At 38.8% G+C, this 6702-nt stretch overlaps 1 long non-coding RNA gene across 1 annotated transcript in view; it reads right to left on the bottom strand.

The window, feature by feature from the left end:
* Nucleotides 1-5807, bottom strand: part of LOC118765881 — a 10365-nt gene extending 4558 nt beyond the window's left edge. The window contains exons 1-2 of the long non-coding RNA XR_005001788.1: nt 5795-5807; nt 5113-5115 (exon numbers count right to left, since the gene is read on the bottom strand). This is a non-coding gene — a long non-coding RNA (uncharacterized LOC118765881). The remainder of the gene's footprint in view (nt 1-5112; nt 5116-5794) is intronic.
* Between the last annotated feature and the right edge of the window lie 895 nt (nt 5808-6702).

Genomic DNA, 6702 nt, shown 5'->3' with positions numbered 1-6702 from the left:
TAGGTGTATATACATATTTCAAGAGTTTTTGTGCTCCTTCATCAGTACACAGCCAACCCACTGGAGAACCACAAACACATTGCTTAATAGCCACCAAACTTTGGATAGACCAATTTTGTGTAAGAAGCACATTCCTGGCAACTGGTATGTGCATATTACTTGCTTGTAAGGACACCGTATTTCATATAACATATACACATGCATACATACATACATTCATACATACATACATACATAAATACATACATACATTATTTATTTATTGGAGTCACAGAAGTGGCTATGTGGTAAGAAGCTTGCTTCTCAACCACATGGATCCGAGTTCAGTCCCACTGCATGGCACCTTGGGCGAGTGTCTTTTACTTTAGCCACAGGCTGACCAAAGCTTTGTGAGTGGGTTTGGTAGATGGAAACTAAAAGAAACCTGTTGTATATATCATCATCATCATCGTTTAACGTCCGCCTTCCATGCTGTTATCAGTAGGATGGTTTGATAGTAGCCAACCAGGCAAAAGCTGGCACCAGATTTCTGTGACTGTTTTGCAGGCTTTTTACAGTTGGATGCTCTTCCTTACACCATCCAATCATCAGAGTGGACTAGTGCTTTTTACATGGCACAAGCACAGGCAAGGTCAGTTTTGGTAAGATTTTTATGGCTGGGTACCCTTCCAAATGCCAACCACTTTACAGTTTGGACTGGATGCTTTTTAAGTGGCACCCGAACTAACAGGGTCACCAAGTAACTTTTTTTTTAATATCTAGTTTCAGCTCACGATCTGTGGTCATTCTGGGGCACAGACAAAAAAAATGTTTTGGGAGGGGAAGGGGCATTGGAGGAGGTGATCTTGTGTTAGATGATGAAAGGCGATAGTGAGACAGAGATACCAAAATAAGTATTCTGCTGTAGGGGAGTACAAGGCTACCCAGCCAGAAAGAGAGAGAGAGAGAGAGTGAGAGAAAGAGATTAGGAATGAAGACATAAGCAGGTGTGTTGCCACAAAGGAGATACATGGTTACCCAACTTGTGGGAAGTGCAGAAAAAGGAGAGAGAGAGAGAGTGGGAGGCAGCAGGATAGAGATGGTGGCAAAGTGCTGGGTATACTCTCGAGAGACAGGGATCAGAGTATAAATGGTATGTTTGAGTAAAGGAAGAGAGCGATATAGATAGGGACAAGAGCCAGAGCATGCTCTTGAGGTTTGAACGTCATAATATAAGTGGTACGATATTGCAAAAGAAGCATGATTAGAGAGTGAGGAGAAGGGGAATGGCAGCAAAAACCTGGGTATATAGAGAGTGGGCAGGGGCTCAACCGGACAGCAGTCATGCACATATATATCTAAGTGTGTGTCTTGACAACCAGTGTTGGTGTATTTATGTTCCTGTAACTTAGCACTTCAACAAAAGAGACTGATAGAATAAGTACCTGGCTTTAAATATAAGTCCTGGAGTTGATTCATTTGATTAAAAATTCAAGGCAGTGCCCCAGCATGGCCGCAGTCCAATGATTGAAACAGGTTAATGCTAGAAGATGAAAGAGAAAAGATATATATATACACACACACATACACACACATATATATATATATATGTGTGTGTGTGTGTGTGTTTGTATGTCTGTGTTTATCCCCCCAACATCGCTTGACAACCGATGCTGGTGTGTTTACGTCCCCGTAACTTAGCGATTCGGCAAACGAGACTGATAGAATAAGTCCTGGGGTCGATTTGCTCGACTAAAGGCAGTGCTTCAGCATGGCCGCAGTCAAAAGACTGAAACAAGTAAAAGAGAATAAAAGAATAAAAGAGGTTAAGCAGGTGAATTTGTTATACAAAGTACAATAACATAATGTAAGAATGTTCCTTGAAAGGTTTTGAACTTGCAACCCATAGGGCAAGAGTCCACAAATCTTAATCACTCAACTACTGCAATAGAAGTGTAAATGTATAGAAAGAGAAATACTTTCATACAAATGATACAAGAAATACTGTTTAACAAGCCAGAAAAACTGCCTTGTCCATAATGGGTGTCGTTTTCTTTTCTCTATTCTTCAGCCAACTGTTCACTGTTGACTGACCTGTAGAAATTGCAGTTTGCTATGTTTTTATTACAAATGGCTTCTGCTTCATGCCGCATTCATTGAGCATCTTCATTAATAGATATTGTATTTTTATTTACTGACATGCTATGTTCATTGTCGTTCACACCTTTATTAATATCACAGAGCTACATTTCATGTCACTGAATAATTCAAAAGTTAATACTTTCTCTTGCCTCTGATCTGACTCTTTTATATTATCAATAACAGACATCATCTGCTCAGCGTCTGTCATTTGTTAGATCTCATAAAAAGCAGAAGGTTTTCTTTTTCTCTTTTTTTTTTTCGGTTATTATTCTTCAAAGCTCTGGAAAAAGCATAATATTAATTCATAAATCTATAGACACAGCATAAATAGGTTGCAGTGTAGTTCTTTTGAAGAGGATTTAAATATCTTTCCCAGCATCAAAATCAACATTTTAAATTGTTACCTATAAATGAATAAATAAATAAATAAATATATTTGAGTTGGAGGAAGGAGCCATTCTAAATACTGAATATTTTCATCAACAATTTAGACATCTTGATACACGTGACCCACAAAATTTGAAAACAAGATATCCATCTAGTGTATATATATTCATGTGAATGTTGAGAATGAGATTTTTATACCAGATTTTTAGACTAAAATTTGAGAGAATTGATAATTACATGGATACTAGTTTTGGTAGAACTGAAATTTAAGGAAGAATCGGAAGTACAGTATCAGTAATAGAACTCCCAATGATGTGTTAGATGAATAAAAAGGAAAAAAAAAAAACTTTTGGTAATAATACCTATATAGGTGCAGGAGTGGCTGTGTGGTAAGTAGCTTGTTTACCAACCACATGGTTCCGGGTTCAGTCCCACTGTGTGACACCTTGGGCAAGTGTCTTCTACTATAGCCCCGGGCTGACCAATGCCTTGTGAATGGATTTGTAGATGGAAACTGAAAGAAGCCGTCGTATATATATGTAATATATTGTATGTGCGTGTGTGTGTTTGTGTGTCTGTGTTTGTCCCCCTAGCATTGCTTGACAACCGATGCTGGGTGGTTATGTCCCCGTCACTTAACGTTCGGCAAAAGAGACTGATAGAATAAGTACTGGGCTTACAAAGAATAAGTCCCGGGGTCGAGTTGCTCGATTAAAGGCGGTGCTCCAGCATGGCTGCAGTCAAATGACTGAAACAAGTAAAAAGAGAAAAAGAGAATAGGAGCAGGCATGAGTATGTGGTTAAGAATCTTGCTTTGCAATCATAGGTTCAGTCTCACTGTGTGGCACCTGGGAAAGCGACTTCTACTATAACCCTCAGTCAATCAATACCTTGTGAGTGGATTTAGTAAATGGAAAATGTGTGGAAGCCTAACATATGCTTGTGCGTGAGTGTGTTGTGTGTGTATACATATATATGTGTATTTATATGTATGTATGTGCATGTGTATATATTTTTTGTACATATGGGTAATGTGTCAATTCACTACAGCTGTTTCCAACGAATTTTTAATTGATTAATGGAGAAAAATCCGTTTTCATCAGAAGAATCCACGAGCCACAGCATTCAAAAACATTCAAGAGCCAATGGGATGCGCATCTTCTTGACTCTATCACTCTTGCTGTGGTTCATGTATTCACCTGGTGAAAATTGTTTTTTTATAATGATGTAATATCCCCGTTAATCAACTAAAAATTTATTGGAAACAGCTGTAGTGAATCGAAGCTGTTCCTTCCATAGACCCAAAGTATATTATAGACTGTACATTTAGTACGATGTGCATTTCTTGACTAGCCCCAGGGCTATTGATATATTTGTACATAGATATTGCATATATATATGTATGGCATGGTTGTGTGGTTAAAAAGCTTGCTTTCCAACCACATGGTTCCAGGATCAGTCCCACTGTGTTGCACCTTGGGCAAGTATCTTTTACTATAGCCTCAAGTCAACCAGAGCCATGTGAGTGGATTTGGTAGAGGAAGCAGAAAAAAAATTTGTTGTATATATGTATACAGGAGTGGCTGTGTGGTAAGTAGCTTGTTTACCAACCACATGGTTCTGGGTTCAGTTCCACTGCGTGGCACCTTGGGCAAGTGTCTTCTACTATAGACTCGGGCCGACCAAAGCCTTGTGAGTGGATTTGGTAGACGGAAACTGAAAGAAGCCCGTCGTATATATGTATATATATATATATATGCATGTGTGTGTGTTTGTGTGTCTGTGTTTGTCCCCCTAGCATTGCTTGACAAATGATGCTGGTGTGTTTACGTCCCCGTCACTTAGCGGTTCGGCAAAAGAGACCGATAGAATAAGTACTGGGCTTACAATGAATAAGTCCCGGGGTCAATTTGATCGACTAAAGGCGGTGCTCCAGCATGGCCGCAGTCAAATGACTGAAACAAGTAAAAGAGTAAAGAGTATAATCAGTTGGTGTATGGAACATAAATACAGAATTTTGAAGGAAAACTTTAATTGAGATCTCTATAAAACAAGAAGTACTGTATTGTAGAATCAGAGATTTCAAGTGAGTTGATATCAATAGGGTTAAGGTTATGAATACCAAAAGGAAAAAATACAGCGAATTTAAATGAATTTGCATGTTTTATTTATGCGTGCAAACAGAAGTAGAAATTTTTATATGGCTTTAAAATTACAATTATATAGTAAATCTTAAAACATTTCAAACATTAAAATTCTATCAAAAATCACACAGTTCTTCATCTTCAGCAGTGAATAATCCTTCATCATCATCATCCATCAAGGTGAATAATTTCATTGCACAAATACTCTTCTTCATTGCTGTTCGTAATTATAGGGGTTGCACATCATTGTAATCCCCATCGTCATCAACGTTTTCTTCTTCTTCTTCTTCTTCTTCTTCTTCTTCTTCTTCTTCTTCTTCTTCTTCTTCTTCTTCTTCTTCTTCTCTTCTTCTTCCTCCCCTCTTCTTCTTCTTCTTCTTCTTCTTCTTATTCTTCTCCTTCTTCTTCTTCTTCTTCTTCTTCTTTTTCTTCTTTTTCTTCTTCTTCTTCTTCTTCTTACTTTCTCTTTCCTTCCTCCTCCTCTGCACCAGCACCTGCACCACAACTACTACCATCATAAACGTTGTCATCATCGTCATCATTGTTATCTTTGGAGTCATCATCATCATCACTGTCATCATCAACATCATTATAAACATCCTCCTCATCAAAATCATCATCATCACTACTACCACCACCACCACCACCATCATCACTGCCACAGCTACAACCGCCACCACCACCACCTCCATCATCATCATCAACATCATTGTTGTTGTCGTTATCAGCATTATCGTCAATGTCATCATCATCATCACTGTCATATTCAATATCATTGTTGTCGTTGTCATCAACGTCATCGTCATCATCATAATCTTTACCTCCTCTACCGTTCTATGCATTTAAAATCACACACATCTTAAATTTGATGACAATATTAACTTTTATTTTGTTCCCTTGATTAGCAATTCATCCACTGATTGCGGACAATGACAGATCACACAAACCCATGTAGGAATTAAAATTTTATAGGTTCCCTTGGGTTGCAACTATAATGAGGACCCCAATACTATTTTTAGTAACTGTTTATCTAATCTCTGGTAAGTGTGGTAAGTAGCTTGCTTACCAACCACATGGTTCCGGGTTCAGTCCCACTGCATGGCATCTTGGGCAAGTGGCTTCTACTATAGCCTCGGGCTGACCAAAGCCTTGTGAGTGGATTTGGTAGACGGAAACTGAAAGAAGCCTCTCATATATATGTATATATATGTATGTGTGTGTGTTTGTGTGTCTGTGTTTGTCCCCCCAACATCACTCGACATTGGTGTGTTTGCATCCCCGTAACTTAGCGGTTAGGCAAAAGAGCCCAATAGAATAAATACTAGGCTTACAAAGAATAAGTCCTGGGAGTTGATTTTCTCAACTAAAGGTGGTGCTCCAGCATGGCTGCAGTCAAATGACTGAAACAAGTAAAAGAGTAAAAGAGAACACTTCAAGGGCCTCAGTTTGATACAAGCAGCAAAGCACTCTTCTAAACAATGCATTATAGTAGCGACTTTTGGATAAAACCAAATAAATGTAAATGGTCTTTTGTCCATCTTGATTTGTTTGTATGTATAAAAAAAAAGGGAGTCCCAAAAGGATTTACCCATGTTTAAAGCTCTTCCTAAAGAATATCGGTTCAGGTAATGCTATACTCTTTTACTCTTTTACTTGTTTCAGTCATTTGACTGCAGCCATGCTGGAGCACCGCCTTTAGTCGAGCAAATCGACCCCGGGACTTATTTTTTGTAAGCCCAGTACTTATTCTATCGAATTATTTTTGCCGAACCGCTAAGTGACGGGGACGTAAACACACCACCATCGGTTGTCAAGCAATGCTAGAGGGACAAACACAGACACACAAACATACACACACACATACATACATATATACATATATACAACAGGTTTCTTTCTGTTTCTGTCTACCAAATCCACTCACAAGGTTTTGGTCGGCCCGAGGCTATAGCAGAAGACACTTGCCCAAGATGCCACGCAGCGGGACTGAACCCGGAACCATGTGGTTGGTTAGCAAGCTACTTATCACACATCTACTCCTGCACCTGTA

Source organism: Octopus sinensis, linkage group LG14 (assembly GCF_006345805.1).
Source record: "Octopus sinensis linkage group LG14, ASM634580v1, whole genome shotgun sequence".
NCBI classification, from domain to species: domain Eukaryota; kingdom Metazoa; phylum Mollusca; class Cephalopoda; order Octopoda; family Octopodidae; genus Octopus; species Octopus sinensis.
This window is presented reverse-complemented; position numbering and strand designations above follow the sequence as displayed.